Source organism: Tamandua tetradactyla, chromosome 1 (assembly GCF_023851605.1).
Source record: "Tamandua tetradactyla isolate mTamTet1 chromosome 1, mTamTet1.pri, whole genome shotgun sequence".
Classification (NCBI taxonomy): Eukaryota; Metazoa; Chordata; class Mammalia; order Pilosa; family Myrmecophagidae; genus Tamandua; species Tamandua tetradactyla.
The window spans coordinates 218,032,359-218,059,116 of NC_135327.1; the positions used below are offsets into that span (position 1 = coordinate 218,032,359).

Consider the following 26,758-nt stretch of genomic DNA (forward strand, 5'->3'; position numbering starts at 1 on the left):
TGCAAGGGCCTGTGACCACACATCTCAGCATCAGGCTTTTGCTTCACAGAGTGTGGTGCATGTCCATTAGAAAGCTGCTGAGTGGAAATCTTATTCCCCAGGATTTTAAACAGCCACATTTCCTGGTATTTGACATCAATGGGACATTTAGCAAATGGAATGCCAGATGGAGCTTCTGGCTCTATTTTCTGTGAGACACTTGAGAGTCAGATTCCTCCAGATGTTTGTATTTGATAGGCTTGCTCACCACAGGGCCGGCCATGGCTCAGTGGTCATGGGGCATTCTGCTGGCTGCAGAGCCAGGGAGAGAGAGGGCCCATGGGGCAGCCACTGGCAGCTCTACCTTCAATGCTACGTACAAAAGCTCAAGTTCAGCATCCTTGGTTAATTCCCTTTAACAGTCAGATGCCTTCTGCTCTTACATTATCTGACTTTCTTACATGCAAGAATGCAGATAAAATTGACTAACATTTACACAAACAGTATCTCTTCTGGGCCTCCCAACTTCCTAAGGTAAGACAGGACAGACACTAGTGCCACCACTTTAGAGATTAGGACACTGAGGCCCAGAATGTTGGGTGACTGGCACACAGTTACACTGTAAATCAGCACACAAATTACAGGAAAGCAATGGAATCTTAGGTTTTCTCTAATACCTAAGCATTGGCCCTCCTGATTTCTATGTGACCACATCTTCACAGACAAATCATTTTGGATATTTGGTGTTAATAATTCACACAACATGTGAATCAAAGCCCAAGATCACAGTCCCTGAAATTGTTTTATTAATCATTATATTTATGAAGGCTCAGAGTAAATCTCAGTGGTGATACCAAGTTGCCATGTAACTATACTGAAGATGGCTGACACTGATCAAGTCGATGAAATAATTATTCTCTGAGAATGAACATTTGGATTTTTCCCCATCAAGTTGAAAATGTCTTTGCTGTTCAAGTAGATAGAAGTCACACTGCCTTATTAAATCGGTGCCCTATATATAATGGCTGCTGTTCTTTTGATATTTTCATAGAAAGAGATTATCCAAGATTCCATTACTATGATTGACCCCAGAGGGTTTGTCAGTCATACTGTACACTCACTATGGAATATTTAGGACTCATATTGCTGGTTAACAGACATAGACCCTCTCCTCCTGAAGTTTGTATGCTGTTATTTTTTTTTACAGATGTTATCCCCTGTTTTCACATTCATTCAGGTCAGGGGTGTTACTGGGAAATGAAACCACTCCTCCCTGCGTGGTTGACTTGAATTTTAAGTCACACACATGCTCTGCTGGTCTATACTTGAGTTGTTTACCATTTCACCCAGGAAATGCAAGGATTAGCCACTTTTGCCAGCTTTTAAAAGTTACTTCATAAAGAAATGGGGAAATATTCTGCGTATCTGGTACATCTGACCTTTGCCTTAGACTATACACTGGCACCTACTTCCTTAACGATGAAATGCTAAACCAGTCTCAGATTGTTCTTACAGAAGCATCCTTGCAAGATGTGTTTAAGATACATTTCCAAACACCTAAGCAAACTAAACTGTTCTTTGATAGTTCCAAAACAAAAACGTATCCTTATGATTCTTTATGCAAAAAAAAAGAAAGAAAATGTTTACTTTTTCAAGTAACAAAGCTCAAACAAAAAATATGTATAATTATTGCATTCTATTGGTTATTCTACATTAAACTAAGTATTTGAGAACAGTTTTCAACAAATTTTGATTTTAGGAGTTTTAGAAGGTACTTATTCATGCCAATCTCCCATTCAACATGGAAATCTATTCTCTTTAAAAATTCTTCCAAAAATACCGAGCACTCCCTTTAAAATGCTGTCCATCCCATTTCTGAAGTGCTCTAATAGAAGATAATCAAAAGAAAAGGCCTTGCTTTCACTGGAATTTATATCTTAGCAAGTGTTCACTTCAGATATATTCGCAAGTAAAAGGAAGGTGAACTACAAGACTCAGAAATGGGCTGCATCTCTCAAATAACAGCATCATAAATAAAACTTAAAATGTGTGACCAGTTTTATCAATTGTGAAAAGAGAAATACCATAGAAGGAGCCTTGGCAAACCCCCAAACTGACTCTTTTACATGTTCTGTGATCATATGGTTGCAGTTGTGGAATGTGGCACAGGATAACATGTAGCATATACCCAAATGAAGTGAATCACTAGCAAATAAGTTCTAAAGTCTACAAAAAACAACCACAGGATTGTAATGAAAGAAAGTGATGACAGACAAGTTATAACATACAGCCAGCCAATTTTTGAATACAGCATTTTGGCTGACGAGTCTTAGACATGGGAAGAATTATGTAGCTCAATTTACAACTTATTAAAGAGGTAGAGAAGCCATGGATACTGCTGGCAGAGTCTATATCACAGAAGTCTGAGAGGTGATGGTACTGAGCTTCTATTACACCAACTGGCAAGCAGTACTTAATTCACTCTTTCCTTGACCTAATCATTAGAAAAAACGAATTTTCAAAAGGTAAAGAAACTGCATATTCTTAGCAAGACATGGCTCTTCTCTCTTGTTATCTGCAAAAGCTTAGGCATGCTGATAGCATCAGCTTCATTCTTTAGGCAAGGCAGTAATTACTTTTTCACATGGTGCACATTCTTTACAAGCAGTTGCCTATGACATGCAGCCTGGAACACCTTTGTTGGGGTGAGGGTTTAAATTGGGGAGTTTAATACAGTATTTTATACTAGAAGATGAAATCTGCCCCCAAATATAACATAGAAATGACTTTTGATTTAACAGGAAAAAAATGCACAGTACCTTGTGTACATTCTGTGATCACTTTTCACAATAAGCCCCAAAGTAGGCATAAAGAAGTGTCAAGCATGAGAAGAATAAAGTTATCCTAGCCTAAGTGGGCTTTGAATTTGATTTTATACCATAAATGAAATTCATAAACGAAATGGTGTTCTTTACACCATAAATGAAATGGTATAATGTAAGATCCAGCAGCTGAGGGTGGCTGTTTTGCCATTAGAACATGTGTCTGATTTGGGAAAGTTATTTCATCATGCAAAGGCCAATGCTGCCCTATCTGTAGAAAGAGAAAGGTGGACTGAACTGTCTACAAGACACATTCAGTGCTATATTATATTCCAAGATATTATCTTCTTGGATGAATAACTTCACCACTTAGCAGTGCAGCACTAAAGACACAGAAAACCCTGGTAAATCCTCAGAAGTCAGGGCTAGCCTTTGGTCCACAGAGAGCTCTGGATAATGAATTCCAGAGGAGAAAGTGAGTGTTAGTCCCCTGGCTCTCATGTGAATGTGACCTTAGAGAAGACTTCTATACTTCTTTCACTTTTATCCATTTATAAGTGGCAATAACTTGTCCAACCAACCCTCTACTCAGCCAGGTACTATTTATAAAACAAATTAGATAACATCTTAGGTTTTCTACTCCATGGAAGTAAATGTTCAAAAAATGTAACTAATATTTATTTTTTAAAACATTAACATGTGCCTAACAACACATTGGGCTGTCATATATAACTTAAACTTCCAAAAAACATATTTTAAATGCATAGTGACTCATTATTCAATTACCACTTTACAACTGTAATTCTCCTGATTTTTGTCTGAATTTACAAGCTGTTTATCAAAACAAGTCATCACCTTAGATCATTTCCCTTTCTTTACAAAAGGTATTTAATATAGTGAGCCAGAATGTCATTTATTTAACATGCTAAAAAATCTGGAATGGTCTCACTGGCTCATTTCTAGAGTGGGAGTCTCCAACCAAGAGGCCAACACTGACATCATCCCTAAAAGGTTTCTTCAGCATGACAGTAATTTAAGTTTCAGATCCTACAGGCTAATGCCAAGCAGTTGTTCAACACACGCAAAACCAAATTCCACAAAATAGAAAGTCCTGAGTCAGGAGCATGTGCTTCAAAACTGAGTAACGGAGTCGACTATCTTAATCGACCAAGATGGCAGCATAAGAGACTCCAGGGTGCTAGTCCCCCAAACAGTGTTTGAATAACTAGCAAGAAAGAAAGCAATCTTTCTCAGAACTCCAGGGTTAAAGTACCTAGCAAGTGCCAAAACAACAGAAACAGGGAACTCTATTGTAAACAATGGACTATAGTTAATAGTACAATTATAAAAATGTTCTTTCATGAATTGTAACTAATGTTCCACACTAATGCAAGGTACTAATAATAGCATGTAATATAGAAAATTTGTGTTTTATCCTTTATTTTTTTCTGTAAACATATAACTTCCCTAATTAAATTTTTTTTTAATTTAAAACACAGCTTTAAAAATGGTAGACGCTGGCAGTATCCTTGCTAGCCATGCCCCATGCTCTCCCCAGTATGGTATAAAGCCAACTGTACTCCCATTGTGGGTCCCTGGCCCTGTTCTAGGTGAAGGAGAATAACCCCCATGCACATATTTCAGAACCTGCTATGCGGGTGCCAACCTACTAGGTGAGAGCCTGAAAGACTAAACCAGGAAACTCTTCTCGGGCTCACCCTCCCAAAACTTGCCATGCAGACAGAAGCAGTACGTAGACAGCTACAGCAGTATAAGAAACAATTAAGTTAGAGTAGCCTGGAGCAAAGGATTACTTGCTTTAAGCCATACAATTGAGTACCTGGGAGGGGAAGAAATTCTATTTCATAGGGAGTAGAGAAGACAATTTTCTGTTAACAGAGGAATTCATAAGGCCACAGCAAGCACATATCCAGGAAAAGACACAGGCTCAGAAAGACAGAGTGAACCTATACTTTACATTGGCATCAGGCTGATCTTCTTAACAGGAGGACTAAATTAAAGTAAATGCAGAGCCAATTTGCAAAGACTATAAAAAGTATGTTGTGCAATGGTTTGTTTTTGTTAGCTCCTGGCACTCAAGGAAATCTCTGGCATACAGAGATACTAATTTAAGGAACAGACAGTTCAGAGACTATATACCAAAGTTAACACTTTAAAGTTTTGAAATGTAATAACTGGCAACAAAAGATTACAAGACAAAGAAACAGGAAATGAAGGCACCTTCAAAGGAACAAGATAAAAATCCAGAAACCATCAACAAACACCAGACTTTAGACATACCAGACAAAGACTTTCAAAAAATGATTCTCACTGTGCTCAAAAAGATAAAGGAAAACATAGAGAAAGAACTAAAGGATATGAGGAAAATAATGAACAGTATGAGAAGCTCAACAAAAAGACAGAAATTTTTAAAAGGAACCAAACAGAACTACTGGACATGAAGGCCACAGTAACTGAAAAATCCCTTAGAGGGTTGTAACAGCAGATTGGAACTGGTAGAAGAAAGATTCAGTGAACTTGAAGATAAGACAATTGAAATGATTCAGGCTGAAGTACAGAAAGGAAAAAGAATTATAAAAGCAAACAGAAGAAAATAAAAGAAAAATAAAACAAAACAAAAAAGCAAACAGAGCCTGAGAGACCCATGAGACATCATCATGCATACCAATACACCTATTATGGGAGTCCGAGAAGGAGATTACAGAAAGGAGCAGAAAGAATACTGAAAGAAATAATGGCAGAAAACTTCTAAAATTTACTCAAACAACAATACTTATCCAAACAGGATATACTGGAAGAAAACCATGCCCAGACACATAGCAGTCAAACTCAAATGCCAAGGAAAAGGAGAGAGTTCTGAAAACTATGAGAAAAGCAACTGTCATGTACAGGTGAGTCCCAATAAGTTTAAGTGTTGATTTCATATCAGAAGCCATGTAGGCAAGAAGACTGTAGGACAAAATATATAAAGTTCTGAAAGAAAACAATTGCCAACTAAGGATTTTATAACCATTGAAAATGTCTTTTAAAAATGAAAGAGACAGTACTCACTTCAGCAGTACGTACAGTAAAATTGGAAAAATACAGAGATTAACATGGCCCCTGTTCAAAGATGACATGCAAATTCATGAAGCATTCCGTATCTTGTCCCCAGAAGGAAGAAGAGTGGCAACACACCTAGAGGCAGGCCCTTTTTTGTAAATCTCTGCTGCCAGAGCTCAGAAGCCAGCATTTATAAAAGATTTAACAAAATGAGTGGTGGCATGATCATTTTTCATAATCCTGCTCTCAAGACATTTTGCTCCCTACAGTTTTCACTCAGTTTTGGTTTGGGAAATCATCAGGGGTATTTATCAGGTGCTAGTATCAACCACAAAGAAAAGGTAGTGACCTACGAGAGCCTTGTTTGTACACATGTGGCCAGTGGTTAGAGCAGCTCTGGAAAAGGAACAAGGAAGGTATCACATATGGCGCTCTCTGGGTACAAAATGCCTAGCCCATCCCAGCTGCTGTGCACCTGCCTGCATGTTAAAGACCACCACTGGGCTTCTGGGTACCCCACAGAACATACTGCAGGAATCCTGACTGACTCTGAGGATCATTCTAAAATGAGCTGTATATGGTTATGAGCTCCTCCGCAAGAAAAACTTTCTCAGAGTAGTGTTGGGGCCTGCAAAGCATTTTAAAACTTTCTCAGAAGACCTCTCAAATTTATTCTTAGTGAAGTAGGCTTTTGCTTAGATGGGGAAAAAGTTTTACATCTGATGAGTTCTCAAGAGTTGAGCTCTTCTTTGTCCTACCAAACTATTTGGGGTCCTAGCCCTACTCTCCCACCTGGACAAGATCAGGCTAATCAACACAGCTACCTTCCTTTTCCTTTCTGATTCCCTGGGAGAAGTTTGGCAACTAAATTGATGAGTGTGCTACTCCTGAGGTGTCATGGTTAGGGACAGGTGTCAACTTGGCCAAGTTGTGGTACCTGTTCATCTGATTGGGCAAGCGCTGGCCTGTCTGTTGCAATGAGGACATTTCATAGGATTAGGTCATGATCACGTCAGCTATATCCACAGCTGATTCCATTTGTAATCAGCCAAAGGGGAGTGTCTTCTGCAATTAGTGATGCTAAATCCAATCATGGGAAGCCTTTTAATGAGGACTCAGAGGAGACAGGTTCCATTCCTGCTTTGGCTGGTGAGCCTCTCCTGTGGAGTTCATCCAGGCCATCCATTGGCGTCATCGGCTTCGCAGCCTGCCCTGTGGATTTTGGACTCTGCATTCCTACAGTCACGTGAGACACTTTCATAAATTTTATATTTGCAAGTGTTCCCTGTTGATTCTGTTTCTCTAGAGAACCCTAACTAATACATCTTGGTACCAGGAGTGGGGTGCTGCTGCGGTTTGCAGATACCAGATCTGTTGGAACTGTGTTTTGGATGGCTAAGGGGAAGACTTTGGAGGAACTGTGAAGAGATTGATGGAGAAGTCCTGGAGGGCTTGAAGAGACTGTTGGTGTAAATGGAACCACTGCCAATCTTGGCAAAGTAGGACACAAAAGGGAGAGATTGGAGTTTGCAGAGTGAGAACCATGGAAGTTCAGGTCTGAAGCCAAGAAACCTCGGCCAGGAGAGTGGACCCACCTGTATGCGTGGAGAGGGTGAGTTTACCCTGAAGGGCGAGGATGAGTCTCCCCTCTCATTGCAGTGGAAGAGTTGTACAGCCTCAGGCCTTGGAAAAGGTGTAGCATGCTCCTTGGGGGGCTGGGAGAGCCTGGCTGCCACCATGTGGAGGGGTTGAGCGTGTGCCCCAGAAATGGCAGAGAGCCCAGGAGTGGCCCTGATGCCTGGAGAGAGTGGAGCCCAGAGGTGGTCTCCTCGATATTCACCGAGGTTGATTTGGAAAGAGGCGGGCCACTGCATAGGCCCTTGGAAGGGGTGGGACTGCCACTTTCTAAAGCCAAAGGATAAATGACTTTCAGACTTTGAGATCCCACTGCGCTTGCCCTGCAGGTTTTACATCTATGTTTCTTCCAATTTCTCCCTATGGAAATGAAAATCTGTATCCTGTGAATATCCTCCTTTGCTTATTGGCACCGGACTTGTTTTGAGATTCACAGGTCCACAGCAAGAGAATTTTTTACATCTGTGTAAGGTGATGCTTGAAGTTGCCAAGTTGACAAGGGGTGGACATGTGTTAGTTAGATTCAGTTGTCAACTTGGCCAGGTGAGCATACCTAGTCTTGTTGCTGCGGACATAAGCCAACGGTACGTGAACCGCATCTGTTGCCAATTACATCTGCAGTCAGCTAGGAGGCGTGTCTGCTGCAATGAGTGATGTTTGACTTAATTGGCTGGTGCTTAAATGAGAGATTGCAACATAGCACTGCTAGCAGCTTGGCATTCCTCATCTCAGCACTCGCAGCTCAGCCCAGGCCCTTGGAGATGCAGAAAGAACTAACCCCGGGGAAAGTTGTTGGAACCCAGGGGCCTGGAGAGAAGACCAGCAGAGACCATCTTGTGCCTTCCACATAAGAAAAGAGCCTCAGTGGAAAGTTAGCTGCCTTTCCTCTGAAGAACCAACAAAAATAAATCCCCTTTTATTAAAAGCCAATCCGTCTCTGGTGTGTTGCATTCCGGCAGCTAGCAAACTAGAACATGAGGGAAGTTAAGTTGCTGAAATTCTAAAAATAATTTCAGTTCATCTTACATATTCGTACACTTCAATCCCTCCCAAGTAAGTTTCCTATAGGGCCAGCAGCAACTCAAATAGGTTTCACAACCTTTCTCAGTCAGTCTATGGCCTATGGGAAGTATTTCCTTTGACTTTTTGAATAGTCCTGAGAAGAGGTAAAGAAAGCAAAGAAGGAACAGTGTATGGTATAATTCTCTTGTGGCATGGCTAACCCCAAATGGTAGAAGTGATCAAATGTGAGGCCAATTCCTCATTTATGGCTATCTGGTTCAGGCTACCATTTAAGACAGACTGGGGATAGCTTTTGGATGGGAAGATTTTTCTTTTTGTGCAGATAAATTAGAAGGATACTGGCCGTACCCATTGTTTCCCATCACCCTCTGTCGGCCAGTTAGCATTTATTGAAAACTGTCCCGGTGCAGTGAGCAATTAATACTATCTTGACAATCTTTGCCCTCAGGAGACTTATCCAGGGGGCCGAACTCCCCATAGGCTGAGGCCAGCCTGCTTGGGTTCAAATCCTGGCTCCTTTCCTTAGCAGCTGTGTCCCCTGGGTAATCCATTTAACTCTTTGGCTTCAGTTGCCTAATCCATAAAAAGAAAGTAACAAAGTACCTACTTCACAGTTTTGGTGATGATTCAAGGAGTTAACGCATGTGAAGCTCTTAGGTCCCTGCCTGGCACATGGGAGAGCAGTTCAAGCCAGCAAAGAAGAGAACTGTGTAAGGTGTGTATGCAAACACCCATTTGCTGTATTCTGTTGGAGTATGGCCACATGGTAACCTTCACTAAGTGTGGCAAGCACATGTATGAGTGTTCCACCTGCCAGCAGTATATAATCCAACCAGTATACATCTTCCAATCCTGAGGGCTTGTACTGACTTCTTCAATGGCTTATAGGGACAAAGCCCTGGGTAGCCGGGCTCAGGGTTGACCAGCTTGCAGAGGGGTAGGATAATAGAAGAAAATCTGCAGACTGTTCTTGGGTTACATCACTAGAGGAGTGAAGGTCCTAGGGAAAGTCCACTGGAGAAATTTAGCCAAGCACAAAACACACATGCTGTCAGAAGAGCTATGAACTTTTCCATTACTACTGGAAGAACTATGCAAGCCCTAAACACCTGAGGGCCCTGGCAGGGCCCAATATGCAACCAAGAACTTTTAGATGAAGAGAACCAATAATGACTTTGGGAGGCACTGAGAAACCCCTACTTAAAGGATCTTTTATATTGGTACTGACATACTTATACTTCCCCTCCATCATCAACCATTAATTTTTGGGGGGGAAATGAAGTAATTTCAAGTAGTTCATCAGTTGAACACTGGGATAAGCCATAGGCCACTTATCTCAGCATTATAGCAAGTCCTGGATGATTTGATTTGGGATCAAAGCCTTTGTAAGAGTTGGGAGAATCAAGATTCCCCAAGAAGAGATATATCATCTTTTCACCTTTCTGCTGGACAGTAAACACTACCATATTTCACAATGCCTGTCAGCTTAGCAAAAGAACATTCACTTAGCTACTTCTCAATTTCAGTGTGAAATAGGTGCATATAGATGCAACTTAGTTAAGATCTAGCAAAAACTTCAGGCAGAAGCTGGCTCTCTGCCTACTCATAACTCAGCTGTCTCTGCTGAGGCCTTGTCTCCTCCACCTAATCCCTGCTATACCCTCCTAGTCATAGACTGAAAATAAAGGCCCTATGGCTGGTTAGTAACCTCCATTAAATAAATAAATAAATAAATAAATAAATAAATAGACATAAAATTTTAAAAAAACTCATGGAACTTGTGCTGGTTTGAAAGGATAATGTACCCTAGAAAAGCCATGTTTTAATCCTAATCCCGTTTTGTAAAGGCAGCCATGTCTTCTAATCCTTATTCAGTACCACATGCTTGAATCTATAATTAGATCATCTCTCTGGAGATGTGACTCAATCAAGAGCAGTTGTTAAACTGGATTAGGTGGAGACGTGTCTCCACTCATTCGGGTGGGTCTTGATTAGTTTACTGGGATCCTATAAAAGAGGAAATATTCTGGAGAAAATGAGAGATTCAGAGAGAGCAGAGAATGCTGCAGCAGAGAGTCCACCAGCCAGCGACCTCTGGAGATGAAGAAGGAAAACACCTCCTGTGGAGCATCATGAAATAGGAAGCCAGGAGAGAAAGCTAGCAGATGACACTGTGTTCACCATGTGCCCTTCCAGCTTAGAGAGAAGCCCTGACTATGTTCACCATGTGCCTTCTCACTTGAGAGAGAAACCCTGAACTTCACCGGCTTTCTTCAACCAAGGTATCTTTCCCTGGATGCCTTAGATTGGACATTTCTATAGACTTGTTTTAATTGGGACATTTTCTCAGCCTTAGTACATTAAACTAGCAACTTTATAATTCCCCTTTTTAAAAGCCATTCTGTTTCTGGTATATTGCATTCTGGTAGCTGGCAAACTAGAACAGGACTACACTACACAAAGAGCGAAGCTTGGTTAAAACATGGACTATAGTTAACAGTACAATTATAAAAATGTGCTACCATCAATTGTAACAAATGTTCCACACCAATTCAAGATGTTAATAATTGGATGGAGTTTTACTTTTCTAGGCTGCTAGAAGTAGATACCATGCAATGGCTTTGCTTAAACAATGGGAATTTATTAGCCTATAGTTTATGTCCATGAAAATGTGCACATCAAAGCATCATCAAGGTGATGCTTTTTTCCCAAATATTGGCTGCTGGCAATCCTTGTCTTCTCACACAGCAGGGTCTGCTGGTCTCTCCCTTCTCTTCCAGGTTCCGTTGATCTCAGCTTCTTGCTTCTGTGACTTTGTCTCTCTCTGTATTCATTTCATTTATGTGGGACTCCAGTAATAGGATTAAGTCCTACCCTGAATGAGGGTAGGTCACATAACTGAAGTAGGCTCATCAAAAGATCTTACTTACAATGAGTTTACACCTACAGGAATGGATTAGATTTAAGAACGTTTTTCTGAGGTACATATAGCTTCAAACCACCACTGGTGGTATGTGGGAATTCTGTATTTTATGCATGATTGTAATGTAAGTACACAAGTTCTCTAATAAAGAAAAAAAATTTAATGGGGGAGAAATAAGACATTTACAGCTAAACAAAAGCTGAGGGAGTTCATCACCACTAGACCACACCTAACAAGTACAGCTAAAAAGAGTTCTTCAAACTGAGACAGTGGATCAAAGTAACCTACGGAAATAAAGAAATCTGGTGAAGGAAACCATATGGGTAACCATAAATACTGTTATTATTGTACTGTAGTGTTTGGTATGTAACACATTTTATTTCTTAAAGTATCTAAAATGCAAATGCATAAAAAATAATGATAAATCTATGCTTTTGAACATGCATTTTATAAAAACATAATTTATAATACATACTACAAAAAGGTGGGGAATACAGGGGTATAAGAACAGTATATGTGTATGCTATTGAAGTTGTCAGTATCAAATCAAACATGATTTTTACAGATTTAGAAGTTTAAATTTAAGCACAATGGTAAACACAAAGAAAATAAAAGAAAAATATATGTAGAAAGAAATGAGAAGGGACTCAAAAAGGTAGAATAAAAAAATTAAATAAATATGAAGGTAGGAATTAATGGGAGAATTGAGGGATAAAAAAGGTATAAGACTTACAAAGACCAAATACCAAAATGGCAGAAGAAAGTCTTACATTATCAGTAACTTTAAATCTAAATGGATTAAACTATCCATTCAAGAGACAGAGATTGAAAGAATAGATAAAAAGTATGACCCAACTATACATTTTATAGGAGACTCACCTTAAATTCAAAGTTACAAGAAGGCTGAAGGTGAAAGGATGGGGGAAAAGGACATATACCATGCAAACAGCAACCAAGGAAGAGCTGAGGTAGATACTAATATCAGATGAAATGTACTTTAAGTTAAAAACTGTTATGAAGGACAAAGAAGGTCACCATATACTGATAAAAGGGTCAATTCAACAAGAATACATAACAATTATGAATATATTTGCATTTAATAGCAAAGCCCCAAAATATATGAAGAAATATTGACAGACTTGTAGGAAGAAATAGAAAGTTCTATATTAATAGTAGGAGACTTCAAATCACCACATTCAATAACGGATAGAACATCTAGACAGGAGGTCAATAAGAAAATAGAAGACAAACAGTTTTCTAAGCCAAATAGATCTAACAGACATACATACATAGAACATTCATCCAACAGAAGCAGAATACACATTCTTCTGTAGTGCACATGGATTATTCTCCAAGATAGGTCATATGATACGTCACAAAACAAGTATCAATAAATTTAGAAATACTGAAATCATGATGGTTTCTTCTCTGACCACAAAAGAATGAAGCTACAAAATCAATGAAAGAGAGAGAACTGGAAAATTTACAAATACGTGGAAATTAAATAATGCAGTCTTAACCAATAGGTAGAAGGAGAAACACATGAGAAATTACAAAATTTGCAACATTTTGAGGCAAATGACAATGAAAACAAAACATACCAAAACTTACAGGATGCATCAATACTGAGAAGGAAATGTATAGCTCTAAATGTTTACATTAAAAAAGAAGAAAGATCTCAAATCAGAGACCTATCCTCATCACTGGAGGATCTAGGCAAAGAAGAGAAAACTAAACCCAAAGCAAGCATAAGAAAGGAAATAAAAAAGATTAGAGCAGAGATAAATGAAATAAGAGAATTAAAAAACAACAGAAAGAATCAGCAAAACCAAAGCTGGCTCTTTGAAAAGATTAATAAACTCAATAAATCTTTATTTAGACTGACAAGGAAAAAAGAGAGAGAACACAAATAATTAAAATAAGAAGTAAATGAGAAAAAATTACTACCAACCCTGCAGAAAATAAAAAGGATTATAAGAGGATATTCTCAATGACTGTTCACTAACAAACTAGATAATCTAGATAAAATGGACAAATTCCTAGAAACATATGGAAAAAGATTTCAAGGGACCAAAAAAAAAGTGAAGAGATTAAATCAGTAATCAAAACCTCCCAACAAAGAAAAGCACAAGGCAGACAGATGATTTTACTGGTGAATTTTACCAAATATTCTAAGAATAATTAACACCAATTAAAACCCTTCCAAAAAAATTGAAGAGGAGGGAATATTTCCTTACTCAACCTATGAAGCCAAATTCACCTTAATACCAACACCAGATAAAGATACCACAAGAAAAGAAAACTACAGACCAATATTCCTTATGAATATAAGTATAAAAATCATTAGCACATTAAAAGAATTATACATCATGATCACATGGGATTTATTCTAGGTATGCTAGGGTGATTCAACATAAGAAAATCAATTAATGTAATACACCACAATACTAGAACAAAGGAAGAAACCAACGCACATGATCATCTCAATTGATGCAAGAAAGGCATTTAGCAAAATCCAGCACCCCTTCTTGACCAAAGAACAAACTTAGAAAACTAGGAATAGAAGGAAATTTCCTCAACTTGATAAAGGTCAAAAATGAAAAACCCATAGCTAACATCATACTCAATGGTGAAAGACTGAAAGCTTTTCCTCTAAGACCATAAACAAGACAAAGATACCTACTGTCACCACTGTTATTCAGTATTTTATTGGGAGTCCTAGCCAGACTAATCAAGAAAGGGAAAGAAATAAAAGCATCCAAATTGGAAAAGAAGAAGAAAAACCTTCCCTATTTGCAGATGCCATGATCATACATAGAGAAAATCCTGAAAATCCACAACAAAGCTACTAAAGCAAATAAATATATTCAGCAAAGTGGCAGGATACAAATAATCAATGGTTTCTATACATTAGTAAGAACAATTTGAAGAGGAAATTGTAAAAATCCATTTTTCCATAGCAACTAAAAGAATCAAATATCTAGGAATAAATTTAACTAAGAATGTAAGGGACTTACAGACAAAACTAAAAAACATTGCTAAAAAAATAAAAGATAAAATTAAATGGAAGGACATTCTTGTTCACAGATAGGAAAACTAAATATTGTTAACATGTCAATTCCACTCAAAGCAATTTACAGATTCAACACAGTCCCAACCAAAATTCCAAAAGCCTTATTTTCAGGATTGGAAAAACCAATCATCAAATTTATGTGGAAGGGCAAGTGGCCCCAAATAGCCAAAATCATCTTGAAAAAGAACAAAATTGGAGTACCCACATCCCAATTTTAAAATTAAATATAAAACTACGGTTATCAAAACAGCATGGTACTGGTGCAAGGTAAGACATGTAAATCAGTGGAATTGAGAGTTCAGAAATAAATTTTCACATCTATGGCAACAGATTTGTTGACAAAGGTGCCAAATCCACTCGATGGGGAAAGGATAGTCTCCAGCAAACGGTGCTAGGAAAACTGGATATCTAAATGCAAAAGAAAGAATGTGGACAACTACACCACACCATATGCAAAACTTAACTTAGAGCGCATCAAAGATCTAAGTATAGGTCTGTATTAGTTAGGGTTTTCTAGAAAAACAGAATCAACAGGAAACACTCACAAATATAAAATTTATAAAAGTGTCTCATGTAACTGCAGGAATGCAGAGTCCAAAATCCACAGGGCAGGCTGTGAAGCCAACAATTCTGATGGAGGGTCTGCATGAACTCCACAGGAGAGGCTCGCCGGCCAAAGCAGGAGGAGAGACTGTCTCTTTGAATCCTCCTTAAAAAGCTTCCAGTGATTAGATTAAGCATCGCCCATTGCAGAGGACACTTCCCTTGGTTGATTATAAATGGAATCAGCTGTGGATGCAGCTGACGTGATCGTGATTTAATTCTATGAAATGTCCTCATCGCCACAGACAGGTCAGCACTTGCCCAACCAGACACAGGTACCACCACTCGGCCAAGCTGACACATGAACCTGACCATGACAAGGTCTTTACAAAACTTTTAGAAGAAAGCATTTTCAGAACCTTGTGTTTGGTAATCATTTTTTAGACTTTGAACCCAAAGCACAAGCAACAAAAGAAAAAACAGACAAATGAGATTTCAAATATTAAAAGCTTTTGTGCATCAAAGGACTTCATCATGAAAGCAAAGACAACCTACAAAATGGGAACAAATATTTGGAAACCATATACATCTGATAAGAGTTTAACATTCAGAATATATAAAGAAATCCTACAAGTCAACAATAAAAAAATAAACCAATTAAAAATGGAGAAAAAAACTTGAATAGTCATTTCTACAAAGAGCATATATAAATGGCCAATAAGCACATCAAAAGATGCTCAGCATCATTAGTCATTAGGGAAATGTAAATTAAAACCACAATAAAATACTATGTCACACCGACTAGAACGGCTACTACTTTAAACATTGTAAACAACAAGTATTGGAGAGGTTGTGGAGAAATAGGAATACTCATTCATTGTTAGTGGGAATGTACAATGGTGCAGTAGCTGGGGAAAACAGTTCGACAGTCCCTCACGTACTTAAATACAGAATTACTGTAAGACCTGGCAATCCCACTTCTAGGTATACACACCCAAAAGACCTGAAGACAGGGACTCAGATATTGTACATTAGCATTCACAATGACACTATTCACAGTTGCCAAAAGATGGAAGCAATCCAAGTGTCCATCAACAGATGAATGGATAAATAGAATGTGGTATTACACATGCAATGGAATATTAGCCATAAAAAGGAGTGAACTTCTGATGCATGAGACAATATGGATGAATCTTGAAGATATGTTGACTGAAATAAGGCAGACACAAAAGGACAAATACTGCATGATCTCACTGATATGAAATAATTATAATAAGCAAATTCAGAATCAGAAACTACAACAACATTTACGAGGGGCTGGGGTGGGGGTAGGTAATGTGGATTTACTACTTAATTGGTACAGAGTTACTCTTCGAGGTGATGGAAAAGTTTGGTAATCAAGGGTGGTGCTGATAGCACAACATTATGAATGTAATTAACATCACTGAATTATATATTTGAATGTGATTAAAAATGGAGATTTTACGTTACTAAAAATAAATTTTTACATAAAGCCCAAAGACTATGCAACATAGTGAACTTAAATGTAAACTATGCACTAAGTTAATATTATAATAAAATTGCTTCATCAATTATAACAAAGGTGCCAACTAATGTAAGTGTTAATAACAGGAAAAAAACATGTAGAGGGGAGAGTATGGGATTATATGGCAATTCTGTATTTTCTACATGAAATTTCTGTAAACCTACAACTTCCCTAATAGGTTTTGTTTTTAAAAGACCTATAAGGATATTCACCAAAGTGTTAAGGCTGATTATCTCTGGGTGGAGGCATTATAAATATTATTTATGATTACCTTAATTTTCCAAATTTCCTACAATGATTATGTATTATATTAGTAATAAAATAATTAAGAAACTTTTAAAAACTGGTTGAAGGATCTAGCACAACTCTAGAACACCTATGTATGTATATGGTAGTTAACCATTGGGTTTTGACTTGTGATTAATGAAAATCATGAACAGTCCTACAGAACGGTGCAAGATTATTTAGCAAGTAATTGGTTTCCTACCTTCTGTTTTATTTGACTCATCAATCTATGTCAGATCCCCTTTACAAAGAATTCTAATATTTCAGGGTAATAGATTTGTGTCTCATATAAATATCAGCAGAAGATGATATAAAACTATTGATAATTTTTTTATTTGAGGCTAATTCTTCCATAACCCATTCTTCACTTTTAAAAATCCAGTCATAATTTAGATGAGAAAATAGATCATTCGGGCCTTCTGCCATTTTTAATTCATTCTGTGGGGGGCTTTTTAGTTGATTTCCCCTGAGGCACACAAAATTGAGAAATATTTTTCCCAGTGCTACTTTTAGCAGCCAGTAAAAAAATTTCATTGTGACCCTGAGTTGTCTGAGATCTCTCTGGCCCTGAAATATAAATCTGAAAACTGCAGCGTGGAGAAACCCCAGGGTGATCTTCCCATTATGATATACTCTGTTCAGAAATGGAAGAGGAGAATGAGAATGTGGAAAGGGTTCAGAGGCAAGCTAAAAATACAACTTAGAGACTAGGACCCCAAAGGGAGAGGTAAAGGCAGAACAGCGCTGTTTTCCGCCTGGAAAAGCGAAGACAGAGGAGTGACTGACTCCGAGTCGTCAAGTTGGTGAAGGACCGTGACACCCAGGAGATGCGGTGGAGATGCGCTCCATCTCCCGGAGGACCCGTCAGGAGAAAGGAAATGCAAATCGCAGCACTGGGGACTTGCATGCTAGGCACGAGGAAGCATTTCCTGACAATGAGGACCGGTAAACACTGGAAGGAGTTACCAGGGGAGCGTGGGCAATCTCCATTCTTGGCAGGTTTAGAAATGAAATGGATTCTTGGCTGCTGGAATCAAAGCTTAGGGAGAGAACTGAACAACCTCGAGAGACCCCTATCAAAGGAAAGACTCTCTACCCCGATGCGGTTGGAAGAGAGCAGAGAATGTAAAAATGAAGAGGCCTCTCCGTTGAGGTTATCTATAACATTTCCCTTTTCAGTCAAACTGAGAAGTTTTTTTTTTATTTCTTTTCTGAGAAGGTGTGTGTTCCTGAGGAAATTATTATTTTTTATTTGCCTTTGATCAAAATAGTGCCAACTGCTGCTGGGTGCTTAGCAGAACCCACTGGTGCGGATGACTGAAGCCCCGGGCAGTGCCTCCAGCAGCTCAGGAGTCCTCCAACCAGGTTTTCAGCAAGGGAGGAGGGAGGCAGCAGGGCTACTCTGTGCTGCTGTTAGCAAAACCCCTTAGGAACTCCGTCTGTATAATTCTTAAAGAGGAAAACAATAACAACAAACACACACACACACACAAAAGAAATTTCAGCTTTCACACAGCAGTTACTTGGTCTGGCACTGTCCTTCCTCAAAATTCTGAGTCCTGGAGAAATGCAAGAGAAGTATTTCCAGGCTACACTTCCTCGTGTTCGCTCAGGGTGCTTCTAAGAAAGTTCATGTGTTTCATATAAGCTTTCTGATAAGAAGTGTTAGAGATGTGTTGTATCAAAACATGTGGCTTTCACACATACTGCTTGGAGATTTTTGCACTTGACAAGAACATCTTGGGGGGAGGCTAAGAAATCTGAGCCCTCTGCAGACTTCTCTTTCCATTCAGTAATCTCAGCTCTGAAGCATTTGTACTTGCTCTCACTGTCCCCATGTCTGTAGACCAGTTGTGCTTTGTTGTAAAAAATAGAAATCCCTCTCCTACAGAAAGCAGCATGGTCACTGCAATAAGTAAGGACAGGGATCGTTTTGTGTCTTTTAAAATACCAAGTTAATGGGGACTTCAAGATCTTTTCTGCAGCTCTTTCGGAGGGAAGCTGAAGCGAGTGCCCCAGGGAGTGATTAATATCTGCTCTCTCTTGGTTTTTGTGTGGGGTACAATATGTAGTTTTCCCCTGACAGCTGGAAAACTATGTTGTGGCAGGAAGGACATCATTCTGCCTGTCTTGAAATGTTTTTCCCAAGGGGTCTCAAGCTGAGGCTGTGTTGATAGAACACACACAGAGAAGAAAAAATGTTTTTCTTTCCTTCTTTCTGTATTTTCTTCCATCTGTTTTTATTTTCCTTCTTTCTTTTCTTTTTTTTTTTCTTTCTATCTTTTGATTGTACACCTTTGGAAGGGAATAAACTAAATATAGAAATAAAACACAGAAGAAAATCAAACACCTGATCTGACAGAAGCGAGCTCTGCTTATGGAGTAAGCGAGCTAAATAATGTCATTTTCTGTGTAAGTGTTGCAGCCCCAGAAAATTGGCCCATTTGTAAATTGAGGAACCTTTGTTCCAATGAACCAGTTTGAACTTACTCAGGATCGTATGTTCACACACATCTGAACCCTCAAAACAACTAACTGTATTGTAGCTAAGAAGGGCTTGATGAAATCCCCAAGGGAACTAGGGTTAGTGCCTTACTAGGCCTGCCTAACTCTGGAAAGCTGTGTTGCTAAGGCTCTCTCACTTCTCCCCCTAATTAACTTCACTGTGCTAGTTACTATGGATATCAGTGATCACACACTTTTCTGAGGTTCCATTCCTAAAGAATCCTACATTTTAGGTAGTTTTGAAGAGTTTCCCCATTGTCTGTGACTGGAGCACTCTGTGAACAGACCAGGCTTTAGGAATAAGTGCCATTAAACAAATTCTTAAAGACCTTTTAGGCAAAGGTATATTTTCCATTGACTACTTCTCTGAGACCCTGGAAAAAGTAGAGGAAAGAGCCTCTACCTTGGTATACTGTGTCAAATTTCAACCTGTCACATATCAGCTGTGTAACTTTAAACAAATTGCTTACCCTCTCTGAGGCTCAGTTTCCTCATGAGTGAAATGGGGATTCTAGTCTCTTCCTTACAAGGCTGGATATTTGTAAGGCCTGTGATGTACACATTATGGTTGCTTCCTTTGGCCCACTGGTAAGGACACATCTATCCCAAACTTGTATGAAGACACATAGAGGAAAATTGGAAAGAAGAGTCGGGAGTCCAAAGGGAAAGGTATACACTAATATTAACAAAACAGACTGAACAAAACCCCAAGCATTTAATCTTCTAATTTTCCTAATCTTTCTCTCACCTTATAGGCTCACAGGAGCAGAAATTAGTTGAATGTCTGAAGCTTGCAATCCTCATTAAAGTGATGCAACTATTCTATATTTTCTTTCCAGAAGAATTCAGAACAGCAAGGACCTCAAGTTCTCCACACCAGTTCCCATATTATGGCTTTTCCCATTCTCTAATAAAAAAATGACCTTCTGACCTGATCCAACAGAGAGGCTGTTGTGAAAGTCTTAGGCCAGGGTCGCCTGGGGTCAGTTACATTAATAGCCATTCCCTCCTCCGATCCTTCCTGGGAATTTTAAAATCCTCCCAGGTCCATGATCATGAGCTTTATGGACAGCACTTCCCACATCCAAAGGAGTGGAATTAGGACTTCATCGAATACTCAGCAGGGCAGTAGTACCCTCCCAACACTTTCCCTTCCAACTCCATCAAAAAACCACAGGCCATTCATCAGTACGAGAACGTGTCAAATCCTCTGTTCCTACAAATTTGTTTCCCATTGATTAAACTGCTCATTGAAACCAAGCCTTTTTCAGGAAAGGGTTCTACTAGTTTATTGATAGGTTTCCAAAGTAATTGGTATAGTTATAAGACACATACTTCATTCTAGACATGATGCTAAGACCATTATCTCAATGAATCCTCCTAACATTTCTATGAGACAAATATTTTTGATACAGATAAGGGAGAAACTGAGGACTTGAAGGTCACAGAGCTGCTGAGTGGTAGAATGGCATATTAGTTTGTTAAGCTGTCAGAATGCAATATACCAGAAATGGAACAGCTTTTAAAAAAAGAATTTAGTAAGTTACAAGTTTATAGGTCTAAGGAAGTGGAAGTGTCCAAATTAAGGTGGCAACAAGAGGTTGCCTTCACTCAAGAAAGGTTGACGCCATCCAGAACACCTCTGTCAGCTGGGAAAGCAGATGGCTAGCATGTGCTGGTCCCTTGCTCCTGGGCTCCATTGCTTTCAGCCTCTGTTGCCTGTGGGAGTTCCTCACTTGGCATCTGTGGACCTTCACTTAGCTTCTCTGGAACACAACTGCAGGTTCTGGCTTGCTTAGCATCTCATGGGAAGGCACATGGTGACGTCTGCTAGGGTCTGCATAACCAAACATCTAGGTCTCGTGTTGGCTCTGTCAGCTCTATTTTCTGAGTGTCAGCTTCTGTATCAGTGCTGAAGCTCCCTCCAAAATGTTTCCACTTTCAAAGGACTCCAGTAAACTTATTAAGACCCACCTGGAATGGGTGGGAGTCAGATCTCCATCTAATCAAAAGGTCACACCCACAACTGGATGTGCCACATCTCTGTGGGGATAATCTAATCAAAAGTTACTGTCCTATACTATTGAATAGGGATTAAAAGAAATGGGTGCTCCCCCAAAATGGTTCAGGATTAAAATATGGCTTTTCTGGGGTATATAACAGATTAAAATTGGCACAGGTGGGGAACAAACTCAAGTTGTCTGATGTCAGAACCTGACCTCACCCAGCAGTTAACACAAACCATTTCATTCTACTGCTTAAGTGGACTCTGCCTTGGTGTTTTAGAGCAACTCTAAAATAAACTGTGAAAAATATTATTTGGGTTATTTTTTTTAATAGGGGATGAGGATGAAGTTACTTCACTTCTAAATAAAACCTACAATTAATTAGCACAGATGCAGAAATGAAGAAAATTCTAGAATTCTCAGAAGGGCCTGTTCCTGTTCGTGCCAAACCATCACAATGTCGGTTTCCAAAAGCCAATAGGTCTTCCCCAGTGCAGAATGGATCCCACAGGAATTTTAAACCATTATTAGGAGCAAAACATAGGGTTCATTTCCTTTTTCCGTGGCAGCTATTCAATTTTGGTGCACAGTTTTCATCTCTATCTAAAACAGATGTGTTCCAGTGTCTCACTACTTTGAGAAAACCAGCATGGGAATTGTATAGAAAATGTTGTCACTGTCAAGTTCTGGAAGCAGTTTCAAAATCAATTCCTAATCTTCTAACACTTAATCTTCACAGATAATCTCTGACTCTTATTGACTGGCCAGCTATGATCTGAGTGCCCGCCTCTTGAGCCACACAAGCTTCTAGAAAGATGCCAGTGTAGGTGGCTGAACCTTGGGAAGAAAACCAGTGCAACCAGAGCTTCAAAGACATTTCTAATGTGTTAAATGTTGCCTGTAGAAGGATGCATTCCTTGATCCCAATAAATAATTGATATTTATTTACTCATTGAGAATGTTGAACTTGAGTGTAAAAGAGTGGTAGCCAAGAGATGGCCACCACCTACATTTGCTCCCAAATGTCCTCCAGTACAGGTGGACTACAACAGTACTTGAAGGCTGCCCTGCAAATACAGTTTAAAGAGTGTGTCTTTCCCCCAATCTGGTTTTAAAAGTAATGCATGATCATTGTAGAAAATCTGTAACAATAACAAATATCCCAGCCATAAATTCCACAATGCACTTAACATATGCTTTGGTGAATATAATTTCAGTGTTTTTCATACATATATCTTAGTCCATAAACTGTTTAACAATCTGGTATTATCAAATAACAATATAATGTAAACATTTTCCTATTTTATCAGTCTTCTACTTCATCATTTTAATTAATGGCCTATATTCTATCACATAGGCATACCATTATTTTATTCTGCCAACCCACTTTTAATGGATATATTAGTTACCTATTACCATATAACAAATTATCCCAAAACAAAGTGGCTTAAAACAGCAGGTATTTATTATCTCACAGCCCCCTGTGAGCCAGAAATACAGGCACAGCTTAGCTAGGATCTCTACTCAGGGTGTCTCACAGGCTGTAATCAAAACGTCGGCTGTGCTTATAGGCTCAAGTGGGGATTAATTTTCTTCCAAGTTCACACATATGACTATCGACAGACCTTAAGTCCTGGAAACATCTATTCATTGTCATGTGGACCTCTCCCTAAGACTGCTCACAGTGTAATAGCTGGCCTCCTCCAGAGCACAGCACCTAAGAGAGAGATGGGAACCATGTTCTACATCAATTCACTTCCATCGCCCTCCTAAACAAAGTATTCACATCAGTCTCCAGCTCACGTCCTCATCAGGCCCTGAGTTCTGAGAGAAGAACAGTCCAACTCCTTTTGTCTGGCAATGGGATCCTTCACAGCACAACCACAGTCCACTTATCCAATATCCTTCTGGTCTACAACAACCCTAAAAATGTGCCTTTGGATTCCCTTCCTTTCCACCCATCTGAATCCTGTTGATCCTTCTAAATTCAACTCTAACACAAAACTCCCATTTTCCTGTCTCAGACAACTTCTACCATTGTCTCAGCAATACGTAAGTCTGTGCCAGGTTGAAAGACTCCAAAATTGAGAGATCCAAAAGCATAAGACTCAGAGAAGACAAGGAATAATAAAGAGAGACAGTCACACATGCATCAGCAACTGTCTTTCATGTAGTAATGGTAGAATGCCGAATACCATTTTGAAGCAGCATTGAACTAATAAAAGACTGAGAGGCCCTCATTTCCAAAACCAGACTGGCCAAATGAGACTCAAGAAGGAGGAAGGCAAACCCAAGAATGAAATATCCAGGGCCAAGAATAAGACCCAGGTCTGGATGGAAATTCCGAGTGAGCGCTAATCCCAGTTATAGGGAAGAAAAGAAAACATCTGAACTTTACATATGTAACAGGATTCTAAAGAGTTTAACAAGATAATGATTTGGTTCTTCTGAGCACGTTTACTTTCTAAACTGCTAAGTGGAAAAGCTCTGCTGAACCCAAAGCACTGAGGACAGCAAAACTCATCCATTTGGAGCCCAGGTTCTGGGACATACGTTCTGGGCCCCAGAACACCAGCCTCAAGCTGTGACTCTCACTATTCCCCTATCTGTTTCTCTGAATGCAGCTTCAACTATACTGAGGCATAACTGACTGTACACAATTAGGAGGAAGCAAATAAGGGAAGATCTTAGGCAGCCTATCACTTAAGAAAAAAACTAGAACACTGATGGGTGTACTTACTGTGCCAAAAAATAACTGTTTAACTGCTCGCCAGCCTCTGGATACATAAGACCATGCAGGATTAATCCAAGGACTGCAGAATTCCTGGCCCTCACATCAGGCTGGGCTTTTTCCTGAAGACCTTCCAGAAACCCCTAGAGCTATGGGATGAAGTTAGAGTATCTCTAAGAAGTATTTCTTGTTTACTTTAGATTTGTATAGCAATTTCTTAGACGCCATGAGAAAAGCAAAGATGAATTTGCTCTAGTCTTTGTCCTCACAGAGCTTACAATCTCACTGTCGAAACAAACCATATTAACCTTAAAAAGGATGTGGTATGTGCTACAAAGTATGATTCATTTCCAAAGGAGAAGGTGATCAAGCAAAGGCATGTCACATTAATCCCTGCTCTGGTCTGCCAGCTACAATTTGCCGCACAATGATGTGAGGCAGGATGCAAGGAGACGTGCTAAACACGACTTGAGGCACTGATAATGTCTATTAACTTAGACAAACAGCTGACCAAATAGGCTGGGGTGAAGGTAGCAAGACAAAAGTGAGCGCACCCCTATTCTGCCCCACTATCCGTCTACAGGATGCTTGCTACTTGATTTTCACCCACTGCAGCCCTTTGTGTAGCAGTACCCTCTCATCTCTTTCCGTCCCCCACCTCATTACAGGAGGAGTTGTATTTAAATTTTTTCCCCCTCATCACATTTCAGTTCTGCTTTTTTGGGTTGTTCTGTCTAAAGCTCGTTAAACATGATTTAAGATATTTTACCCTACCTCTTTATTCATTTAGTTCTTTAAAGTTCCCCTTCCCCACTTGTGTTTTATTATCACCTCTGCATTCTAATCATGTTCCCAGCTGCAAATATCATCACACAATCTTGTTTTTGTGATAGGTTTATTTTTCTTTTATCCTCTAATTGGAATTTACCTTCAAAATCTTCCAAGACTCCTTCCTGCAGGTTCCCAGTTTTATTACCAACTTTCCCTATGATTCACACCCTCTCATGTTAAGTATTTCTCTCTTCAGGAAGCCAAAACACTAGTTTTTACATTAAGGTCTCTGCTCAGTTACTCATTTCTTAGAAAGACTTGTATTAGAACCTGAAATTTGCCCTATAATGCAAGTGTAAGCTGTGACGAATCCAACTAACTTCAACAATGTTCACTGAAATGAGACAGTGTTCACCTTGGTTCAGCCACGTAATAGTTATCTGGAAGTATGGTTGAAAGCAAAAAGAACAGCAGTTCTGTTTTAAGAAAGAAACTATACTTCATTATAATGGTGTCCTATGTTTTTCTAAATAAGAAACTAAAAATAGAAATTCTGTTTGTTCCATTATTCTTTAGGAGCAGTATCCAGATGGTAAGGAACAGTTGACCATTTAACTTCATACAAAAAGAAAGCCACGTGTGATCCTGTCAGCCTGTGACTCAAGGAAAGGCCACAGCTGACGGTCCCCAGCTAGAGGCCATCTAGGAAACAACGAGGAACTTGTCCCTGGCAGGACAGACTCAATGCTTCCAGGAGTAGTGACTGCCAGGACAGACTACAGGGGCAACAAAGAGGGAGTTGATCCTTTCCAGTTATTCTGTTGGAATTTTCCCACTGCTGAGAAAATGGCCCAAGGGTCTATTCCTGAGGAGGCAACTGCTGCATTTAGAATTGACATTTGGAATGGCAGGGTGGGAGGAAGAGGCTGTGAAGTGAATTCTGAAGCATTGTCGAACATGGGTAATGGGTGGGCATGCGTACTAACTGAATTTGCAATTGTGCTTAGGGAACTGAAATATCTTCTCACTGTTTGAAAGACCACAGTCTATAACCAGAAAACTTGACACAAAATAATCAGCAGGTTGATATTCTTCAACTATTGTAAACAATTTTCCCCTAGTAACTGTGTGAACTCAGAAGGAAAATAGAGTACTTAAAGGCACGTGAGTCACAGAAAGAAATTTACACATGTGCTCACTGTGTGGTGGGGTGTGTGTGTGTGAAAAAAAAAACCCAGATTAATGGAAAATAGTTCATGTAGAATGGTGTTGGCAACCATCTTGAAAAGTTTCCCAAAGTAAATAACTGGGCTTCCTTATTTCAGAGCATCCTCCGTATTTTTTCTAACCGCAATTGTTATTCTTTGTACCTCTCACCCACTCAGTCCTGTCTATGGAACAGTGTTCAGTGTCTGTCTCCCAGAAACATGTACTAAAATGATTAAATTCTTCTTCCTGACCACTGGAACCAGAGAGAAGTCCTTATGCATAGCAGCTGTTCAATAAATAAGTATGAATAGCAGGATTCTTCATCATCCCCATAAACTAGTCAGTATTTGGATTCATTCCTAGATGGCTGGATTTTGTTTGAGGGTGCAATTAAAGAATGCAAGTATTCCCCCAAAGTCTAGGATTCTGCAAAATAAAACCACCACAATATGTCATGTATTATAACACTCAGCCAGGACATCATCTCTGTTCTTACAGATGGACGCAGGGGAGCGAGGGGTTTGGATACACAGACTCAGAATGATCACTGCAAGCACAGGAAGAAAGTACAGTCCAGGCGGCACGCAAACAGCTCCACACCAAGTCATGTTCTAGGTAAATGGTTGGCAACAAGAGCCAAGGCA

General features: G+C 39.3%; 1 non-coding gene across 1 annotated transcript; it reads left to right on the forward strand.

Annotated features, from left to right (window-relative positions):
- Positions 1–5,865: 5,865 nt before the first annotated feature.
- LOC143653505 (U6 spliceosomal RNA) lies at positions 5,866–5,969 on the forward strand. Its single transcript, XR_013161336.1, has one exon. It is a non-coding gene; the product is annotated as a U6 spliceosomal RNA (small nuclear RNA).
- Positions 5,970–26,758: the final 20,789 nt, after the last annotated feature.